This window comes from Arvicola amphibius, chromosome 2 (genome assembly GCF_903992535.2).
Source record: "Arvicola amphibius chromosome 2, mArvAmp1.2, whole genome shotgun sequence".
In the NCBI taxonomy this organism is placed as follows: domain Eukaryota; kingdom Metazoa; phylum Chordata; class Mammalia; order Rodentia; family Cricetidae; genus Arvicola; species Arvicola amphibius.
Window position 1 is genome coordinate 131,809,811 of NC_052048.2, and position 23,511 is coordinate 131,833,321.

Sequence of the window (23,511 nt, forward strand, 5' to 3'; positions counted from 1 at the left end):
CCTTCACTTCCACAGTTATCCATTGCTCATCGGCCTTCTTGGAAACCAGCTTTTTCTCAGCATTGTATTTTTGTTTCGTTTCTGTTTGTTTGTTTTTGAGACACGGTCTCCCTATGTAGTAGCTCTGGCTGACCTGGAACTTACTATGTAGACTATGTTATGATCTTTCAGTGTGCACATCAGGAGCATTCCTGTATCTAAAACTCACACCTCATCTGCTTAGCCTTCTTCAGAGGATGCAGGCAGCATTCCGTTCACAATGCACTTCAGGGAAAACATTTCCTAATATGTAGGCTAACACTTCAAGAACGAAAACACTAAACTCAGAAGCAAGAGTACCCCAGTGTGAATCAAACTTGGGGCAGGGGTGCAGATGGAGGCTTAAATCCTAGTTCCAGAGGCAGATACAGTGGTACACATTGCAACCTAAGCACTTGGGAGGTGGAGGCAGGAGGATGGGGAAGAGTTTGAGAGCAGCTTCAGCTAGATAGTACATTTGAGACTGGCTGGCACTACAGGAAAATAGGACTTTATTTTTTTTTTCAAAAAAATTTTTTTAAATAAACTTTATAAATTTTTATCTCTTTTGGCTTTTAACTCTGACTTTTCAGTAAAGCACCCTAGTTCTATAACTTAGTAGCTGTTACACCGTGAGCAATTTTTAATCACTCTGAACTCCATTTGCTCACTTTAGACATGGAGGGGGGAATATAGCCCCCATGGGGGTGACTATAGCCCTCATGGGGGTGACTATAGCCCTCATGGGGGTGACTACGACAATTAAGAGATGGAGAGATGACTCTGGGGGGTTGGATGCTTGCTGCTAAGTCTGACCACATATAACACACTAATGCAGGGGGAAAAAAAAAGAATTGAGTGGTATCATGTGTGTCAAGTACCCAACCCTGTGCCTGCTCAGGAGAGCTCAATAAACTGTGACTGTTGGCAGCAGGGACTTGGAAGTAGCATGATTTGTCCTCTGTGCTCTGCAGCAGGGGCTTCAGGAACAAGATCATTAATACCGTGTGGAGCAGAGTTCAACTGGCAAACAGACCGAGGGGAAAATGCTCATTCCCAATGGAAATGACTTCAGGAGACTGTGGGAATATAAGCCAGTATAAGACAAAGTCTTCAAGGACGATGGAGAACGTCACTTTCAAAAGAGGACCTGAGGAAAGGAAGGTCACATTGTGCCAGGGAGTGGGCATGACCACGAGAGTAGGAAGTGGTGTGTAAAGCTGGGGGCACAGCTAGAGGATGGGGAATGGACCTGTTTGGTTCAGGCTGAGGAAATAAGGACCGAGTGCATGAACCTAGATTAACCTGGAATTCATACAATTAGCAATGTTGTCAACCTGTATTTACAGAGGTGGTAGCAATGATGGGAATCAGGGAGTGTGGGCCTACTGGAGTTCCTGGAGAGAGAACCCTGGCTCTGCTCCCATTCCTCGACATGTCCACGGCCCAGGGAGAGGCTGTTTTGAGAGCTGGGATGGGTTTTTCCTTGCTCTTGGCTATAAGCTATATGCAGCCACGGCCAGCTTCAGGTGACAGAGGACAAGAATATTACTCTGGCTGTATCAGAGTTCAGTGGCAGCGTGGGGATGACTGATCGGAACTTGGGACGGGGATGGGAATGGCAGATGTGGAGCAGGTTCCTTGAACAAGCAAGTTTTGACAATGGAGGAGGAAAATAAGTGGCAGGGAAGGCTGAATGAACTGAGTGGCTGACAAATAGTACCAGGAGAGGGGGATCAAATGTGCAGCGGGTGCAGGGGGAGGGTGTTTTAGGTAAAATGGAAGAGTTCTGATTCGAGTGGAGATGAAAACCGCAGATATTTGCATAATTGAACACTTATTGTATAGTTGTTTATTTCTGAAAACAGCCTATGAAAAAGGTGCACTACCCCATTGGTCAGATGAGGAAGCTAAGTCGCTCTTCACACCAGTTAGGCTGAGCTACTACTTGCCACCCATTTGGGAGGGGGTGTGGATATAGGAGGAGACGGGAGGGTTGAGGCAGTGCACACTCTTGGTCTCAGACTTCCCAGCAGAGCAGGAAGTGAGGCCAAATTCCTGGAAAGCTGGTGTGACCCAGGATGAGGTTGAAGAGAAGCACATGAAAATTCACGTTAGGGTAGTCACAGGGATCTCCCAAAGCCAGGAGCTGGGCAAGAGAAAGCAGGCGAGACAGCTGAGTGGGGAGAGCCAAGAAGGACTAACGAAGGGGTCTAGGAGCCAGGCAGAAATCTAGCATGACACGAGATGAAGTAGGGTCCTAGGGGAGGTTAAATTTTGCTTGGGCTGAAGGTGCCATTTGCATTTTTTAATAACTACTACAGCCCAGGCTGGTCACAAACTTGCCCAAATAGTTGAAGGTGACCATGACCTTTCGAACCTTCTGCCTCCACCTCTCCAGTGTTAGTATGATAGACATACACCACTACACACGGTTGAAGCAGTGGTGGGGATTGAAGTCTGGGCCTCGTGCCTCCGAGGCAGACTCTCTACCACTGGGAGTATCCCTAGAGCCCTCGGGGCTCTTTCCTTTTCTAGAAGCGCAGTGCAATAATGATTTATGAAGGCAAAGGGTGGAACTTTAGGCTGGCAGGCGTGAACCAGACTTTCAGCTGTGGCAGTGAAGGTCCTCTGATCTGGGGGTGGGGGGGTTGGGGGGTTGGAGGGGTAGGGGGGTTTTGAATGACAATAGCCCCCTTAAGGGCTGGAGAGACAGCTGAGCAGGAGGGATGGCTCAGAGGGATGGCTTAAGGGCACTAACTGTTCTTCCAGAGGTCCCGGGTTCAACTCCCAGTACCCACAGGGCAGCTCACAACTGTCTGTAACTCCAGTTCCAGGGAACCTGAAACCCATGGCAAAGCACTAATGCATATAAAGAAAAAGAAAAACCAGTCCCACGGACTCGGTGGCATTATTGGAGGTGTGACCTTGCTGGAGTAAGTGTGTGCTTGTGTGTGTGTGTGGGGGGGGGGGAGCTCTGATGTTTCAGAATCTCAAGTCAGGTCTAGTGGCTCACTCACTCTTCCTGTTTCCTGCCCATCTGAATGTAGACTCTCAGCTCCTCCTCCAGCGCCATGTCTGCCTGCAGGCCGCCACATTCCCGCCAGGACTAGCCATGGACTAGCCAGCCCCAACTAAGTGTTTTCCTTTGTAAGAGTTGCCATGATCATTTTAGACCCACCAGGCAGCCACACAGTGTTGGGTCAAAGGTGCAGACAAGAACTAGAGGGAGACTAGCAAGGGTTCCAGCCGGCATGAAGCTATAGGAACTAAGGCATTGATATTCCTGGACTCACTGGCTTCCAGGAGTTTAGAGGGTAAAAAGCAGGGCTTTCTTTTTTTTTTTTTTTTTTTGGTTTTTTTCGAGACAGGGTTTCTCTGTGGCTTTGGAGCCTGTCCTGGAACTAGCTCTTGTAGACCAGGCTGGTCTCGAACTCACAGAGATCCACCTGCCTCTGCCTCCCGAGTGCTGGGATTAAAGGCGTGCGCCACCACCGCCCGGCTAAAAGCAGGGCTTTCTGTCACTCAGAGCCAGTGAGCTTATCTGTTCAGCAGTCCTGGCTCCAGCTCAGCAGGTGCACACCCATGGCCTGTAGCAAATGGCTACGGCTCAGCATGAAATCCACTCTTTCTTCTCCCTTCATCTTTTAATAAACAGTGCTGTTGGGGGCATTCAGAACCTGCACTGGTCCAAAGGAGGCTAGCCAAGGGCTCCTGTCCTCCTCCCGCTCTGACACACATTCCCCTACACAAAGGGAGCTGCCTCCAGCTGAGGCTGTGGCCTGCAGCAGCCTTTGGCTGCAATGGACCATTGGCAGGAGTCTGGTTAGGGACACTGCAGATCCCACAGGGAAAGATGGTCCCAAGGTCTGAGGTTTCCATGTTTGGACGGCTCCAGGGCAGCAAGAGAGTGCCTCCTACAGATGGCTTGGTGAAAGGAGACCCCAAACCATTCCAAGATCCTATCCTTTATTGCTACTTGCATGGAGAGATCCAGGAGTGGGTCCCTCCCTTTTGTCTTCACAGTTGCTTCCACATGTAGCAGACACTGCCATCATCCCAGATTTTCTGAGACCAGCCAGGCTGCAATCTAGGCATTTGTACTCCCAAGCCCACGCTCTCTGGTGTAACAGGTGTCACGCGCCCCGAGCTGTCCCACCCCAATGTCAGGGTTTCCCGGAGGGTGTACTTAAAATAGACCGCTAACAAGGAAGTGTACACAGAGGGCTTAACAATTTTTCCCCCATGTTGGGAGTTAGGAATACATGAATATCAATTGGTGGGAGGAATATAAACGCATGTATGGTTTTTACAGCGAGGACACACATTCCCATGGTTAAGACATTCCCTTTAGGTCACAGAATGAATGAATTTCCACAAGGCTGGCCAGGGAGACAGACACAGCCTGACATCATCACCCTCATTGAAGTAATCAGCCTATTACGACAGTAACTTCTGGGTTTAACTTTGGCAAATAGTAATAATAATAATAATAGCCTGCTGTGCGCAGCAATCTTAATATTTACTATTGTTTTTGATCCTCAAAATGGCTCCATACTCATAGCTAGCCAAAGTATTAAAAATAAGTGACCGTTGAATGCTTAGCCCTAAACGGGACATCTATATTGATCCCCTCAAGGTTCAGGGAACACTGTGAAAGAGAGGGTGGAAAGAAAGGACAAACTGGAAGACAGGGAGGGGGTGCTGGAAGATGCTGTCTTCTGGTCACGATGTTGCTGTTACATGCATGAGTTTGCTGTAACTGTGATGACCAAACACGCTCAAGGTGACAAGCTCAGCCAGCATTCCAGCAGGCAGCACCAGCTGGACTCAATGGTTGTTAAAAAAGATAGACTCCCGAAGATGGGAGGAGGCTATGTTGTGAGGTATGGAGGAGTAGAAGGGAGGGGTCGGGGCGAGTGTGATCAAGACACATTGTGTGCATGTGTGAAATGGCCAAAGAATAAATAAAAGATAAGCTTTTTTTTAAAGGCTCTGTAAGCTGGAAATAGTAATGTATACCTTCCCACAGAAATGGGTCCCTGAAGTGGGAGGCCAGCCTGGTCTACATAGTTGTATAAGTTTCCCCGCAAGATTGTAACGGTCCATCCTGCAGGGAGTTTCTTTAACCTAGTAGGTAACAATTCAAAATAGCTTTAGGAAGTCCCAGAAACTGACTAGATTTATTAGGCCCAGCCCTGTTAGAGTAAGCGGTAAAATCTGCAAAGATGCTCAGACAAGCCAAGCTGCCAAGAGGACTCAGGGACCTGACCAGCTGCGGTTCTAGGAAGAGGTTCAGGCCAACTGACACCCCAGAAAGGACGTTCTAACCTGTTGAGCTACCTGCAGGCTATGCAGTATCCTCCAGGTCCCCAGCTTTGAGAGCTGTCACCCATGCTGGGGTGGGCTTTGGTGACACAGCTGTCTTTGAGTCATTTCTGCTCCTGAAAGTAACCCCAATAAAGTCCCACCAAGTTGGACTCTGTGGTATGCACACTTTCTCTCATGGGATCCCTAGCTGGGATGAGTAAACAAGAGTGTGTTTTGTCTCCCTGGGGAAAGTTCTGCCACACAATAGTATATTCTAGGATAGCCAGGGCTGCAGAGTGAGATTTTGTCCCAACAACAATGAAAACGCTCTGTAATTACAAGTGGGGACTTGAACAGACATGCATACACGCATGTCCACAGCACTCGTGATGTATAAAAAATGGAGGTAACTCAATTAATCAATTAATCAAGACTCCATCCACAGTCACAGATGGGAGGACGAGAACATGTGGTCTGTGCACACAATGGAGCATTCTTCTGACATGCTCCAACATGAACCTCGAGGGCATTATGCTAAGGGACGGAAGTAGCCACCGTGGACAAGCCCTGGGGGATTGTACTCAAACGCAGAGCTTGAGTGGTCACACCACAGGGACAGAAAGTAGAACGGCTGTGTTACAAGGAGGAAAGAGAGAACCGGGGTTAGCTAGCATTTAGTGATGGGGAGCTGCAATTAAGACAAAGAGCTCTGGACACCCGGGTGGCAATGTGTCCAAATGAATGTGCCTGAATCCCACAGAATGATATGCATAGACACGGCTAAAGTAGGGACTTTTATGTTAGCTATATTTGCCAACATCATTTTAAAAAATGTATTGTAGGGCAGGGGCTACTCCTCTCGTTTTATAGTGGGGCTTAGAGGACATCACACAAGCAAGCCCAACGAGAGCCCATCTGACCACAGCTCCAGGCTCCTCCCAGGTTAGCCATCCCTCAGCTCGGGTGAGCCCCACATGACCGAGGGGCTCCCTACTTCCAAAATTCAAAGAATGAAAAAGAGCGCACAGGAAATGAGACCTAGCTGTAGCCAACATAGAGGAGAGGGTGTGGCTGGGCCCTGAATTACAGGGCTAACCCTGAGAATTGTACCGACATTTAAAATTATGAAATGAGGAGCCCGGGGCCTCTCTCTGATCCAGAATGATTATCTTCACAGCCGAGCACCCAATTTAAATTCATTGTGTTTAATACAAAGCCCCAGCACTGCGCAGACTGTCTCCCGACATGTAGTTACCATGGAGACCGGAGCCGATCCTCAAAGGGAGCTGGGTGGCAGAAGGAACGTGGCTGCCAGCGCTCAAGAAGCCAAGGGGCCTGTGGAAATGGCTCTAGAGTACGGTGGCACAGAGAGACCCTTTGTCACCCTGCTCTTTGGCAGAGTCCCTCCTAATCTCAAAGTGGAAAAGTTTACAGACCAGCAGGCCACATGGATGCTTAGAAAAAGCCCAGGCTGTTCACAGATGCTCAAGAGGAGGGTTGACCAGCAATCCAGAGTGAAGTGCATGTAACCCCACTTACTCTCTGTGCATTGTCTGTTCCAGCGACACCAGGACCGTCATTTAGTCCCACAATTAAGTGATTACAATGCCATGAAGCCGTTAAGGAGGGGCGCCAGGCCTGCCCTGGATTTACCTACCTGGCAAGTGATGTAACCTCGGAGACCTAGCCTCCTACTCAGGAAGGACAGATTGCAAGGTCTGCCTGAGCCGGCTTCTGAAGGCCAAACCAGGTGCATGAGGGGCAGAGGGGGATGGGGGGAGCTCTGAGCAGCAAGTCACAGCCTGATGGCTCCCATGGGGGTGTGTGTGACAGGAACCCTGCGACCAAAACGAGAGGATGCAGGGGGAAAGCTTCATGTTCTGGGGAGGGCTACATGCTTCCAGGTGCTAGCAGGGTCTGGGATCCACAGCACGCTAGACACTGAGGAGGTCCCATTTTGTACTGTGTTGTTTTACATGGTACAGAAAACAGACTAAACTCGGAGCCACCGAGTCTGGGGCTTGGAGATTAGAGACAGAAGTCCAGGTGTGTGTTACACTGGCAAAGCAAGTGAGCATGGAGGGAGAAGCCTGCCCAGGTCTGATGGGAAATGGATCACAAAGAAGCTGGGAACTCGACAGTTCTTAGACTTTCAGTCCAGGCAAAGTTACCCTTGTCTTGGGATCCCTAGACGACCCTCGAACGCCCCTGTGTAGGATACAGGGAGCGCATTACAAACCGTCTTCCGTGTTGCTGTCATATTTCCACACTTCGAACTGAAACCAGGGTATACAAAGGCCATAAATACATTTACATAGCTATCTATAATCATGCCAATATTTATTACTTGTTATTTATTATTATTCTTTCCCTTTGAGTAACATAAGGAACTTAAAAGGTCTGGGAATGTGGCGGTTGGTGGAGCGCTCACCTGGCTTACCACGAAGTCCTGGGTTCAGTGGCCAGAACTAAGAGAGACGAGCGCTCTCAGCTCTGGCACGTGTTTGCCGCATGCCACCATACTATACTCCCTGTCATGATGATAATGGACTGAACCTCTGAAACTGTCAGGGAGCCACCCCAGTTAAATGTTTTTTTTATAAGGGTTGCTGTGGTCATGGTGTCTCTTCACAGCAACAGAAACCTAACGAGGACACAGGGAAAACACCTGTACACATCAAATAAAAATAATACCTTAAAAAATACAGGAGAATCTTACTGATCATGGATTTTATGAAAACGTCTTGATTCTACAACAAATAAATGAAGATGAAAAAGAAATCAAAACATGGAACATAAAATAAAAAATACTTTTGCCCTTTAAAAGTCATTGTTGAGGGGCCTGGAGGATGACTCAGTGAGAGAGAAAAAGTCATCTGTACAGACATGAGAGCCTGAGTTTGGATCCCCAGAACCCACATAAAGGCAGATACATCTGTAACCCTAAAGCTTGTACGGGGAAAATGGGAGACAGAGAAGGGAGACTCCCAGAAGTCCAGGGCCAGCTGCTCAGTGGATGCTGCAGAAATAAAAGAAACTCTAGTGTCGCCAGATGGTGGTGGCGCACACCTTTAATCCTAGCACTCGGGAGCCAGAGACAGGTGGATCTCTGTGAATCTGAGGCCAGCCTGGTCTACAGAGGGAGTTCCATGACAGGCTCCAAAGCTACTGAGAAACCCTGTCTCAAAAACAAAAAGAAACAGACAAACAAACAAACAAAAACCTCTTGTGTCATTCAGCTGTGGTGGCACACACTTGTAGAATATTATTTTAAGATGTGTTGCATCTGTTTCTGCTGTGGAATAATTGTTTAATGTTGTAAAATTGTGTTGCAGTCTTTTATGTTACATTTGTTTAACTCTGTGAAGCAGTGTTACTTTGCCTGCCTAACACACCTACTAAAGAGCTGAATGGCCAATAGCTAGGCAGATGAAAGGACAGGCGGGGCTGCCAGGAAGAGAGAATAAGCAAGAGGAGAAATCTAGGTTTGGGAGAGTGAGAAGGGAGAAAGGAAGGAGAGGAACGCCAGGAGCCAGCCACACAGCCACACAGCCAGCCGCAGAGTAAGAAGGGAAGAAAGATAAACAGAATAAAGAAAGGTAGAAAAAGCCCAGAGGCAAAACATAGTTAAAGAGAAACGGGATAATTTAAATTAGAAAAGCAGGCTAGAACCATGCCAAGCTAAGGCTGCGCGTTCCTAAGTAAGAATAAGTCTCCGTGTATTTGTTTGGAAGATGAGTGGCGGGCCCCCAAAGAGTAAAAAAACAAGCTACACACACCTTTAGTCCCAGCATCTGGGAGGCTGAGACAAGTCGATCTCTGTGAGTTCCACACCAATCTGGTCTAGGTAGTGAGTTTGAGCCCAGCCAGGGCTACAAGTGAGATTCTGTCCCAATAGAGATAGAAGGCAGGGGCTGACAACACCCAAGGTTGTCCTCTGTCTTCCACATGAATGCTGGGGTACCTGTGTGTCTGCATTCACACGTCTCACACACAAAATAAATAAATAAAAGCCAGTATTAAGATTAAACAAGCAATCGGAGGAAAATATTTTCAAGGTGTATTTTCAACAAAGGAGTAGACCACACCAACATCTCTTGCAACCTGGTAAGAATCATGCTCCAGCCGGGCAGTGGTGGTGCACACCTTTAATCCCAGCACTTGGGAGGCAGAAGCAGGTGGATCTCTGTGAGTTCCAGCCTGATCTACAGAGTGAGTTTCAGGACAGCCAGGGCTGGTACACAGAGAAACTCTGTCTGGAAAAACCAAACCAAACCAAACAAACAAAAAAAAAATCATGCTTCAATAACCCCAAAACTTGCAAAAGGCACCAGACACTTCACCAAAGATACATGCAGGCAGACGAGATGGAAAAATATTCAGCCACAATCATTAGGGAAATGGAAATTAACAGCACAATGAGTTGCACCACACATTACAATGGCTGACATTCAACAAATGGACCGTAACGGGTGTCTGCGAAGAGGAAGAGCATCTGCCGGGAGGAACAGAAATGCTGCAAGCAGTGTGGGAACAGTTTGATGATCTCCTAAAAAGCCAAACACACACCCACGGTGTGACTGACACATTCGCTGCGAGGTACTTCCCAAAGGGAAATGGTAGCTCCTGTCCGTATGAACGCACAGGCACAGATGTTCATAGTAGCCTCGTCTGCGATAGCCCCTAACCTAACAGGACGATGCCAGAAAGCAGATAAAGAAGGGAGAGAGTGAGGATACCTGTCCCATCGTCCCATTTATACAGAAGTGCTGGGAATTAACCCATATTCACAGGAGAAAGGTCACTGATTATCTGGGGCGAGAGAGGCCAGAGTAGTTGGAAAGATTACAAAGCTATAAAACCCTGGGAAGGGATGGCAGATGTGGTTCTTATATTAATCGGAATGCCATGCCAGTATATAAATATATCAAAACGTACTAAACCGTATGCTTTTCAATGTGTAGCTTTGGGACTGGATAGGTGGCTTGGAGGTTAAGAGCACTGGCTGCTCTTCCAGATGTCTGAGTTCAGTTCCCAGCAACCTCATGGTGGCTCACAACCATCTGTAGTAAGATCTGACACCCTCTTCTGGCCTGCGGGTAAACTTGCAGACAGAGAGCACTGTGTACATAATAAATAAATATATTTTTAAAAATGTGTAGTTTCCACTTGGTTATCCTATACTAAATGATCAGTTCTAAAATCATATACACACAAGTAACATTATAAGGCCTGAACAGGTTGTATTTATATATTTAGGAATACACACACACACACACACACACACACACACACACACACACACACAGAGCAACAATTATTGAAAAGGAGGCTGTAAATTTGAGAGAGAGTAAGGTGAAGGGTACATTGGAAGAGTTGGAAAAAGGAAAGAGAAGATGGAAATGATACATTTTAATTTCAAAAAGTTAAAATATGTGTCTTATTGTATATTGATAAACATATAATATTATTAATATATTTGTTTTCTCTTTCTTTTCTGTTTCCTCTCCCCCTCCTCCCGCAAGACAGGGTTTTTCTCTGTAACAATCCTGGAACTTGCTTTGTAGACCAGGCTGACCTTGAACTCACAGAGATCTGCCTGTGTCTGCCTCCTGAAGGCTGGGATTAAAGGTGTGTGCCACCATGCCCGGTTGTTTTCTTAAAGACTTATTTTCATTTTATGTGTATGTTATTTTGCCAGCAGGTATGTCTGGGCCTCAAGTGCACGCAGTAGTGGCAGAGGCCAGAAGAGGGTGTGAAATCCCTTGGAACTGGAGTTACAAATGGTTATGAGTTGCCATGTGGGTGCTGGGAACTGAACCAGGTCTTCTGCAAGAGTAATACACGCTCTATTGCTGAACCATCTCTCCAGCCCAAGTTGCTTTAAAGACATTGATTGAAAGGGGGGAGGGGTGAGTATCTAATAATAACTGTATCTCCCCAAGGATAGAGCTCACCAATAAGATAGCAAGCTTTGCTTAATTCTTAAATATTAATTGAAAATACTATGGAACTTAAATCTAAACAGGGAAAGCAATTTATGGATAGAGGTCAAATTAATCCACTCCCCATGTCAGTTTCCAGCTCTTTAATTGTGTGTGTCGATGTGGGACCACAAGGATGCCTAAGGGCGGGAGAGCAGTGTTGCATAAGATCGAGGTACTGGTCAGTGAAGTTGTTCCTGGAGTCAGATGCCAGCTATAGCCACTAGGTAAGCATCCTCTAGCTTTTAAGATTTTTCTTGTCACTGTTGTTTGTTTGTGAGACAGTCCCATGTAGCCCAGCTAGCTTCAAACCAGCTGAGGCTGACCTTAAATTCCTCGGTCCTTCTGCCTCTACCTCCCAGGTGCTTGGACTGTAGGCACTGTTTTCCCCCACCACAGCCAGTTTATGTGGTTGTAGGCCTCATGCATGCTAGACAAGCACTCTACCAACTGAGCTACCTTCCTAGGGTTCTAGGGGACAAAAAAGCAACTGGAACCTCTCAGGGGATAGATTCAGTGTCTACATACATGATCATCCTAAGACATGCATTGCATGTTCAGTGAAGGAATATGGCGACTTCAGAGGTAACCTCAACAAGGCTTGGGAGGGCACCGACTTGCACCTGAGGGCTTCTGAAGTTTTACACAAGACCATGTTAAAATATCTTTGAGGAATTGGGGCAAGGGTCTCATATATAGAATGATTCCTATGCAACATGTGGGCCGGAGTTCAAACCCTTAGCACCAATGTAAAAACCAGGCTGCATGTGCCTATAACCCTCGGGCTGGGAAGTGGAGACAGGTGGATCCTGGGACCTTGCTGGCCAGCCAACTTAGTCAAAAGTTCACTTCCGGTGCAATGAGAGATCCTGTCTCAAGGTAATAAGAGCAATAGAGGACACTTGGCATCCTCCTCTGACCTCCAAATGCACTTGAATGGGTGTGTGCACATGCATACACACGAACATCCATATCCACATATGTGCATATGCACATATACCACACACATAACACACCCCATAAAATCTCTTTTGAAATATCAAAAATATAACATCAAAGAGCAAACGATAAAGGCTTTAAGGAAAGAATAAGAAACAGCATCTCCTATACGCAGCAGGAATCACTGTCGTACACAGACATACATTTTCTCCTTTTTAAATTTTAAGAATTGTATTTATTTGCATGTGCTGTGTCACGGCACATGCACGGAGGTGAAAGGACAACTTTTGGGAGCCAATTCTCTCCTCTGCCGTGCGGGTCTCAGGGATGGAACTCCGTAAGCTCTTTTACTGGCTGCACCATCCCACTGGCTCAGTAGAGAACACAGAGCTCCTTGTGTGGGTCTGGAGGCTTCTTAAGATGCACACGGGTATGGTAAGCTCTACTCCGGACTCCAGACTTCAAAATGCAATGACCTCTCTGTATTGATAAGTTCTTTGCAAACACCCTTTATTCTGGAAAGTGGGGGGTGGGGAGGAGTCAGCAAAGGGGGTCATTTCCAATAAAAATTGAAATAAAAAATGACGTATCTCTCTCACACTTGTTCTATGAAGTACTAACTGGGCCTTTCTACATTTCGAACTGCCAACCAGTGTTCAGGCAGACTGAAAATTGCCAACAAGGCTTTGTTAAGTCGGGTATACTAAGAGTAGGAAGGAAATCCAGTCATTCAGTTCCTAACTGATGCCTATAGTTTTAATGCTGATACACATGAGAGACCACATGTGGGTTTCTTTCTCTTGTTTGTTTGTTTGTTTGTTTGCGAGACAGGGTTTGAGAGACCACAAGTGGGTTTCTTTCTCTTGTTTGTTCGTTTGTTTATTTGCGAGACAGGGTTCCTCTGTGGAGCCCTAGTTGTCCTATGTATATGGACAACTCAATCTCAAAGCCCGGATGACGGGGCTGGGGCCGACTTTGCTGTAGGAAGTGTGACACTGGGTGCCACAAAGAAGGGTGCCACAGATGGGCTGGGAATAGCTGGGCCACGAGGGGTGGACAGCTAGGATATGGTCGGATGTAAGGTACTTGGACTGAAGATCTAGAAACCTAAGCTCAAAGCTTTGGATAACAGAAGCAACAGCAGTTGAAGCTGGGATGTGATCAAGGCAGCGGAGGGGCTGCTGCTAAGGCATATATATATATATATAAACTTACTATGTAGACCAGGCTGGCTTCAAACTCAAGAGATCCTCCTGCCTCTTGAGTGCTGGGATTAAAGGGACATACCACCACTGCCCAGGGACAAGCAGATTTTCAAGGCTCTGCTTCCAGTCAACATGATCAATATACACATTTAACAAATGCTTATTTAATGCTTAATAAGCACCAAGTGCTATTTCAAGTTCTTCATAAATGGTAACTCAATAAATGTAAACAAAGGGCCATTAATCATCTGTTTTCCAGATCAGGACATCAAGAGACCAGAAGGCATTAACTTGTGTAAAGCACACAGTCTGCGAAGGCGGGGCTGATGCTCAAACTTGGGCAGCATGCCTCTGCTCCACTCCTAACTACTACACCGAGCTGACAGTCAGCTGTTAAGTGGGTGTCTGTTGTGTGGTGAGAGCTGTGTGGGTCTTCGGGCAACCACAGACCAAACATAAACCATGGTCTCCAGCCCTCAGAGTCTGCCACCTGGCTGAGAGGGAAAGCTAACTCAGGAAGCAATCTCAAAGCCCGGATGACGGGGCTGGGGCCGACTTTGCTGTAGGAAGTGTGACACTGGGTGCCACAAAGAAGGGTGCCACAGATGGGCTGGGAATAGCTGGGCCACGAGGGGTGGACAGCTAGGATATGGTCGGATGTAAGGTACTTGGACTGAAGATCTAGAAACCTAAGCTCAAAGCTTTGGATAACAGAAGCAACAGCAGTTGAAGCTGGGATGTGATCAAGGCAGCGGAGGGGCTGCTGCTAAGGCGACTTTTGATTTTTTAAAAAAATGTATTTATTTGGGGCTGGAGAGATGGCTCAGAGGTTATATGCACTGATCACCTTTGCAGAGGTTGGGAGTTCTGTTCCCAGCGCTCACGTGGTGGCTCACGGCCACCTGCAACTCTAGTTCCAGGGGATCCAATGATCCTCGGGCACCAGCCATGCATATGGTGTCCGAATAAACATGCAGGCAAAACCCTCACACATAAAAACATAAATAAATCTACACTTGATCTTAGCCAAAAAGTCGAAAAGCAATGAATGAATAAATCTAATTTTAAATTTTTGAAATGTGCTGGGCGGTGGTGGTACATGCTTTTAATCCCAGTATTCAGGAGGAAAAGGCAGGTGGATCTCTGTGAGTTTGAGGCCAGCCTGGTCTTCAAGAGCTAGTTCCAGGACAGCTTGGGCTATTACACAGAGAAACCCTGCCTCAAAAAACAAACAACAACAACAACAAAAAAAAACCTAAAAAAATAAAACTTTTGGAAACGTGTTTATACCATCTTATTTATCTATTTCTGTGTGCTGTATGCATGTGTGCATAAGTATGTGTACCAGCGCGCTCATCCGTGTGGAGGCCGGAAGTTGATGCGGAGTGTCTTTCTTCATTGCACGTTGCTTCATTTCTTGAGACGGGGTCTCTCACTGACCCTGGAGGAACCTGGAGTGTGCTGTTTGGATAGACTGGCTGGCCAGCGACCTCTCAGGGTCCATGTGACCAACCCCAGCGCTGGGATGACGGATGTGTGCGTCTAGGCCTAGCTTTCGTGTGGGCGTTGAGGATCAAATTCAGGTCCTCATACTTTCAGCCACCATCCCGTCTCTCCAGCCCAGGGGGAAGAATCTGCTAACAAAACCGGCGAGTGGAGGCAGAAGGACAACAGAATGGCTGTGCTTGTGTATGGAATGCCTTGTGGCGGGAAAAATTATGACTGAACTCACAGTGACGCGCATGCACCCTTCCGTGGAGAAGGAAGGGACCCAGTGAAGAGAACAGCAGGCACACTGCCTTCCAGAGAGGAAGCCAACTCTTTAAGTGGACCTCAGATAACTCGGTGAACCCACCCCAGGTCAGAGCTTATGATGGGAGAGATTCTGCCCAGGGTTTGATGACAGAAGGGGATATGAGACGAAAGTGCCTTCAAAGATCGAGTGGGGCGTGAGGCAAGGCATTGTGGGAAGCCTCTGAGGAGCTCAGATCAGCCTTCGGCTAGGAGCCAACAAGTACAGGGACCTCAGCCTTCTTCAATGGCAAGAATGGGAATTCTACCAATAGCATAAGAGCACCCTAAACTCCAGTGACACCTTGATGATAGCTTTTGGGACTGTGGGTGGCAGAGGACCTGTGCCCACATTTCCAACCCACTAAACAGCTAATAAATGGCTATTGTACATTACGACGAATACAGTAATTAGTTACACAGAAAATTAACATACACCTTGCAAGTGGACAAAGCACCATGGGGGAGGGGGAGAATTTCTTCCAGGTGCCTCATAAGGCAGAGCTGTACCATAGGTGCTCCTAGAACGCTCCCAGTTCAACTGTGGGTGACCTGGATGGCAAAGAAGAAAGAGGGGCAGAGCTACGCTGATTCCAACCAGCAGAGCCAGGCTGCAGAGGTGGCAGGCAGCCAGGAGGGCAGCATGGTAAGGCAGCAGCTGAACCAGGAAAACGAGCTGAGAAATAAGAGATGATGCCCAAGGAAGGTTGGTTTAAGTGCCAGGGTGGCAGAGCCAGAGACACAGGCAGCAGGGTATCCAGGAGAGCAGAAGAGGGGCCGGAGAGACAGCTCAGCGGTCAAGCTCAGCTTGCACACTAACAGAGGACTGCACTGGGCTCCACATCCAGCAGCTTACAACTACCTGTCTGTAACTCCAGCTCAGGGATCCTGTGCTTTCTTTTGACACCTGTGAGCAACACACATGTGCACATACATACACAGACACACATATACAAATAACAAAAATAAAATAAATCTTTAAAGAAAAAGTCGTGGGCTGGTGAGATGGCTCAGAGGTTAAGAGGTCCTTCCAGAGGTCCTGAGTTCAATTCCCAGCAACCACATGGTGGCTCACAACCATCTGTAATGAGATCTGGTGCCCTCTTCTGGCATGCAGGCATAAATGCAGATAGAACACAGTATACATAATAAGTACATAAATCTTTAAAGAAAAGATCATAGAACACTTCCATGGTGAAGCCAAAGTGGATGGATCTTTCTTCAAGGCACTGAATACACTGGAAGATGGCCCAGGGTAGATGCAGCAGACCCTACAAGGATCTCAAGTGCAGGGTGAAGTGTTTGTTATGTACCACCTCATTACATCTGTTGTGGGACATCTGTACACTGTGTGAAAATGGTATGAACTGTCCTGCCCCAGAGTGCTGACATCCACATGGTCATCAAGATGGGGGTGGGGGCAGATCGGGCTGCCGCCTTGGGTGGGTGGAGGGCTCAACAGCTTCTGTCTGTTATGCCAGTTATGTGACATCCTTGTCTGGTCAGACAATTTAAAATGCATGGAGTACCAGGAAGTTATTTGTGTGCGGTCAACTAAGAGATCTGAAGGTTGTATGGTGTTTAACGCAGTGGTTCACAACGTTTCTAATGCTGCAGATCATGGAGTTCCTCATGTTGTGGTGACCCCCAACCATAAAATTATTTTGGTGCTACTTCATAATTATAATTTTACTACTGTTTTAAATAGCAATGTAAATATCTGACATGCAGGATCTCTGGTATGTGACTGTGAAGGGCAGTTTGACTGTAACGGGTCAGGACTCACACGTTGAGAACTGCTGGTTTAAGGAGTTCCTGAGTTAGTGTGTGTGTGTGTGGGGGGGACTAATTCTACCAGGTGTAGTGGTGCACACCTTTAATCCCAGAATTTGGGAGGCAGAGTCAGTTGAATCTCTGTGAGTTCGAGGCCAGCCTGGTCTACAGAGCGAGTTCTAGGGCAGCTAGGACTCTTACACAGAGAAACCCTGTCTTGAAAAACCAAAAAAGTTCATTTCAAGGGAGCAAACTTCAGAGGCAAAACCAGCCTGCCCAATGGGTGAATGGGTTCCTTAGGACGGATGCTGGCAAGGTTGAACACCTAAGGGAATTCATTTATGCATTAGAGCCTGGCATATCTCAGGACCCTGCTAGACAGGCTCCTTTGTAGTGGAAGACAGAAAGGGAGGACGAGGATCCTCCAGTCGGGGCAGAATATGTCGGTCCATTTCAGTTTGTGCCCGTTAACAGCCCCAGGCCTGTTTCATACCTGACAAACACTCTTCTCCCATAGGCTGACCATAAAAACCTTGACTTTTTCACGCTGTGGGAGAATGCTCTTGTACACTGTAAAGAATTGTCACTCATATTGGTTTAATAAAATGCTGATTGGCCAGCAGCCAGGCAGGAAGTACAGGCGCAGTGACCAGACTAGAATTCTAGGAAGAGGAAAGGCAGAGACACAGCCGCCATCCAGAAGCAGAGGAAGCAAGATGAGAATGCCTTACTGAGAAAAGGTACCAAGTCGCACGGCTAAACACAGATAAGAATTATGGGTTACTTTAAGTTGTAAGAGGTAGCTGGTAATAAGCCTGAACAATAAGCCAAACTGTTTACAATTAATATAAACCTCTATATGTATATTTGGGACTGAATGGCTGTGGAACCGGGAGGGACAGAAACTTCTGTCTACAGGAGATAGTCTCTGTGACTGGACAGCCCTTGGCACAGGAAGGAGGCTGTCTCTGGGACCTCCAAGAAGTCAGTCAGTCTCAGTATTCTGTTTGATGGCTACTCTAGCCAGCTGCCCACTTCTCTATGATGACTTCTGCAGGGGGCACAAAGAAAGATAGAATATGGTGCCAGGGGGCTCAGAGAGTATGGGGGTGGCAGGCTTTAGGGTTTGGGAGTCCGTGTCTAGGAGCCTGGAATGTGAGTGGAAAAACAGATGCAAATAAGACTGGCAGGCAGGCTATGCTGTCAAATGGAACTCAGCTGTCAGCCTTGGCACTTAAGGCAAGGGCCAGTCAGATGGGCATCATAGCCAAGGCACAGCACCATTCCAAACAACAGCCTTCCTGCCAGTGGTTAGAATCACAGGGTATCTCGGAAAAAAATACGGATGAGGGAGGGGGTAGACCTGATTTAATTGGTCTGGCATCTGTTAAAAATTCCCCAAGTGGTGCTAATGCATGTTGCTTCCAAAGACTGACAACCATCAGCCTGCCTAGGCCGTGGTTCTTAGAATATTTTTTTGGAGAAGGCTTGAGAGGCACACAGGAAGCTTCTGACAGTGGTGCATGTCTGCCCATCTACCAGAATGTTAGTGAAGAGGCAGGTGCCTATGGCTTTAAAATGGGTTTTGGACTGGAGAGTTAAGAGCACTGGCTGCTCTTCCAAAGGACCCAGGCTCAATTTCCAGTACCCACATGGCAGCTCACAACTGTCTTTAACTTCAGTTCCAGAGGACCCCCAGGCAAACACGTAGGCAACACACACACTCAGAGACACCATGAGCTAACTTTTTGTTTTTTAAATTAAATAACTGATACTGATTATCTCGCAGGTCGTGAGAACCACTGATTGACAGCAGCCAAGCACCCATGCAAATGTTCTTGATGACACAATATGAGGTATTCACAAAGAGGACAACCCTACTCTTAGCCAATACAACTGGATGTTTCTTTCCCTACATCTGCCTCCCCACAGTGGGAAACAGCCTTCAGGAATGGGATCTGGATTACTGCAAGTGGTTGGTCCTGCTTGTGGGGAAGCTTGTAGGTTGGAGTGGTGTGGGGAGGTGGTGCCTGGGACAGTCAGGATAATAGCAGATCAAGTGATGGAGCTGGGATCCGGGGAGCAAGGCAGAGCCAGCCGCTGGCTCGCTACAGTGCCAGGGAGAATTCCCTTCAGACTCAGCACAATGAGGACTCAGACGCTACTGGCAAAGTCAGTCTTTCAACTGCTTTTCTCTCCCAGGCCTGTTGGCTGGTCTCCAAACATCAAGCATGCAAACTCTGAGGAGGATATGCACAGGGAATGCAGGGTTCAAGACCCAAGGGTCCGCCAGACAGTCAGGGAAGAGATGCAGCCTGATCCTTCCTGCTCTGTGGGCCAATCACACAGGAGCTCTTCCTCCGGACTGTGATTCTATTATACACCCACATCCTTTGAGTCAATTAGTCTTTCCTGGTGTGAGCTAAGCAGATCAGTGGCCATTTATCCGGAGTGTATAGCCTTTGCATGAAGACCAAGTTGTCATAATTAAACCCACAGGCTCCCGACAGTCAGAGTCAACAGGGAAGTAGTTCTTCTACCAGGAACTAGTTGAGACAGGGAATCAGAATGTCTGCTATTAGGAGCAGCAGCTGGAAGGGAGATGTGGGGGTCAGTGAAGGAGAAAGCATGGAAGAAGTCCCTTCTTGGGAGACTTGAGGCAGAACTTCTGAGGAGGTCAGGGCCTTTGTTACCTAGATGGTGGGCAATAGGAAGGCTGGGGCACAGAGGCTTGTTTAGGAGATAGATGTAAAAAACTTTTATTTAGAGGACAGCGAGATGGGTCAGCAGGGGAAGTTGCTTGGCATGCAAACCTGGCGACGTAAATCTGATCTCTGGAACCCATATAATAGAGAGAACCAATTACACAAAGTTGTTCTCTTACTTCTACACACACACACAACACACACAACATACACACAACGCACACACAACACACACACATTTAGATGTCCCTGTCACCAGGAACTAAGATGGCTTGGGGAAGGGGTGTCTACGATTTAAATTCCCAACAATGCATTACACAGAGTGGGGGGTGTCTGCATCAGCCCACACCTGCAGAACAGTGGCCTTTAATCCCACGGGGGCCTTTGGATGTTCTCTGGTATTTTTTGTCCTAATGGATAAGCAGCCTGGAAAAGATCAAGGTTTCCTTCCACCTTCCACAGAGAACTGTGCACTTTTAATCATCTATAGAGAGCTGGAGGCTCTCAGGGGAAAACGCGTCACTCATGGCTAATGAGGCCCTGGCCATAGACAGTGTGGAAAAGAGGACAGAGAAGGCCACTCTGACCTCTGCGAGGCCAGTAGAAAGCACAGTGACAGGGTGGCATCCGGCTCAGGGTCAAAGGTGTCCCCAAAGCAGAGGCAGCAACCAGCAAGCTATAATCTTTGGTTCAAGGCCTGGGCGTCCTACAGAACGAGCTCCAAGACTGACTGGAGTGGTTATCAGTAATGTCGGTGTTAATCACCGTGCCTTCCACACTGCCTGCTAGGGCTGGAGTGGCCCTGACCAGTTTGGAAGCTACTGGACAGTATCTACAAGTGCCGAACATGTCAGTGACATATACCACGGCCTGGCAGTTACATTCCCAGGGACATGCACAGCACTGTGTACATACGTGCTTGCCAAAAGACACAGACATATCTATAGCAACGGTACTGTAGGACCTGGTGTTCACTGACAGTATTGCGGAAAAGTTCCATATGGAATGCCACAAAGTCAGGACACTCAGCAGACTACGGCATGCAGCAAGTTGCAGTAAGATCTGAGTGAAAGAACTACGGGATTTCATTTACATAAAGAATCCTAGGTAAATACTCAAAACCAAGCTATGAAAAGTATACTAAACACCACTGACTCGACTGCTTTGTATGTATGTATGTATGTATGTATGTATGTATGTATCCCTGACTGACCTAATTCTGTGCAGCCCAGGATGGCCTCAAATTTGCAAAAATCCTCCCACATTAGTGTCTCAAATTTGGGGATTACAGATGTGTCCCTTTGTATACTTTACATAGTAAATTATATGATTTGTGAATAATACCTCACTGTTACATTAAAAAATCTGTAGAATTTAAAGTCAGGATAGTGGTTACCCTTGATGGAGACTAGGCGGGGCTTCTGGGTCTTGGTTCATTGAAAAAGAGCCTGTGACGACAGCAAGTTCGGGTGTGACGACTCGGGGTGCCAAAGCATGCCTCTGTGTGTACAGTGTACCTTAATAAAATTGACAATGAAAATAAACACAAACAGCTGGGCAGTGGTGGTGCACCCCTTTAATCCCAGAACTCAGAAGGAAGAAGCAGGTGGATCTGAGTTCAAGGCCAGCCTGGTCTAGAAAGAAAGTTCCAGGACAGCCAGAGCTACACAGAGAAACCTGCCTTGAAAAACTGAAAAGAAAGAAAACAACCACAAACAAAATAGGCCTGGCCTTAGGGCTCACGGTGGTGACCAGATATACTTACTGACTTTAAGAAAAGTCCCAAGTGCCCCCACAGCACCCTGCAAAGGATCCCAGGTTCATAAGGATGAGGTTTCCTATCTCACCAGTGAAACATCACCTGCAGAATACACGAAGTTCTCAGAGAAGGCAGAGCGTCTGCCACCTCTTCTTCCCCAGGCTGAGGCAGGCCTCAGAGCCAGGGAGCATCTTACCTCAGCACAAAGGCTGGGCTGTGACTCTTGTGATGTGTCACAATGTGGTCCTCCAAGCATCTGTTCTGCAGCCTCTGGGTTCGAAAGTGGGCATGTCTTCACTTGAAGGAAGACCTCTAGGCCATCTGCCTTGGGTAGACAAGCCTATAGGGATGTCTGCCAGAGCACAGTCCTTCCTGTCCCTAAAGCCCCACCCAGAATCCTCAGGGTGGGCTTGGGGGACCTGTCAGTCGCTGCTTACCAGTGAGAACACCTGAGCCCTCAGAAAATGAATCTCACAGGGACAGTCCTGAGCTCGGCGGATTCAGGGTGCGGGACTTGGGGGATTTGAGGCTGCAGGCCCACGTGGGACATAGAACTGCAGGTGCAGGACCAGAAACTGGTGAGTCCCTTTCGCTCAGGCAGCGCTCATTAGAGGTGAGTCCTCCATGGAATGGCTGCCATGGCTGGGGGCTTGTGTTCCAGGAATTTGACTCAACTTTGGATTTTAAAACAACGTCATTGTGACTCTGACACCTGCTAGAGACCCATATCAATATGCAATATTCACTTATTCCTGGGCAAATATCTGCAGGCACATGCACTAGTTTCAGTCGGCACAGGCCCTGGGGGAGCAGAGGAGTGTGGCCAGGCCCTGTCCTCCACCAGACCATGATCTGGTGTCCAGGGCGAGGCTGGAACGTGACAGACAGTTCATTAAGAAGATGAGGAAGAGCAGCAATAACCAGAGCTCCATCCTCTTGTGGGTTTAATTATATATATATATATATATATATATATATAATTAAATAATATAATATATATAATTAAATATATATATTTATATATATGAATATATATAAATATATATTAAATAATATAATATAATATATATATTATATCCACAACACAGTTTTCTTTGGATTTAACCTGTCTCACAAGTTTGAATTTCTACAGTTTGTGTTTGGGAACAGACAGTAGCTCATCTCTAGCTCTCCACGTAACGAACTGTGTCTGAGATACTCATAAAGAAAAGAGAACCCACTACTACTGTCCAAGCTGACTCAAAGAATAATAAACTTGAGACGCTGAGACAGGAAGATTATCTTGATTTAGAGGCCAGCTTAAGCTACAGAGCTAGACCCTGTCTCAAAAAGCAAAAAGGAGGGCATGGTGGCGCCCTTTAATCCCAGCACTCAGGAGGCAGAGGCAGGTGGAGCTCTGTGAGTTCAAGGCCAGCCTGGTAAACACTGAGTTCCAGGCTAGCCAGGGTTACATATTAAGACCCTGTCTCGAAAACAAACAGACCAGACGATGATTACAGAAGACAGCTTTCTGCTGTGTGTAACAATTAGAGGTGATTTTACAGTCTGCCACAGACACTAGCAACTTACCATGCACAGACAGATCTACCAAACCAACATGCACAGCAACAAACACTAGCTGATCCTCGTCTTTCTCATAAGTCTGTGTTACAGGACATAACAATATAAAAGTCAAGTCAGCTCCTGGCTTGGTACATGGGTGATTCGGTTATCAAAACAGACCTAAATACTTCCTTCTAAATGATCCAGGATATTTAGCTGAAACCCCTAACCCAACTGCCACATCGACCCCTAGAGAAACCCTTTTTTTCTTTTGAAGATATTTATTATGTGTATGTGTTCTGCCTGCAGGCCAGAAGAGGGCACTAGACCTCATTACAGATGGCTGTGAGCCACCATGCGGTTGCTGGGAATTGAACTCAGAACCTCTGGAAGAGCAGCCTGTGGTCTTAACCTCTGAATGATCTCTCCAGCCCTTGTAGCGGCACTGGGAAGGATTGGTTCACGTGGGTCTCATCTGGAGCAGT

The 23,511-nt window shown here is 47.2% G+C and overlaps 1 protein-coding gene across 1 annotated transcript in view; it reads right to left on the reverse strand.

Moving 5' to 3' along the window:
* The window catches only part of Dpysl5 (dihydropyrimidinase like 5), a 49,788-nt gene that overhangs the window by 25,952 nt on the left and 325 nt on the right, over positions 1-23,511 (reverse strand). The gene's annotated exons all lie outside the window — the stretch shown is intronic.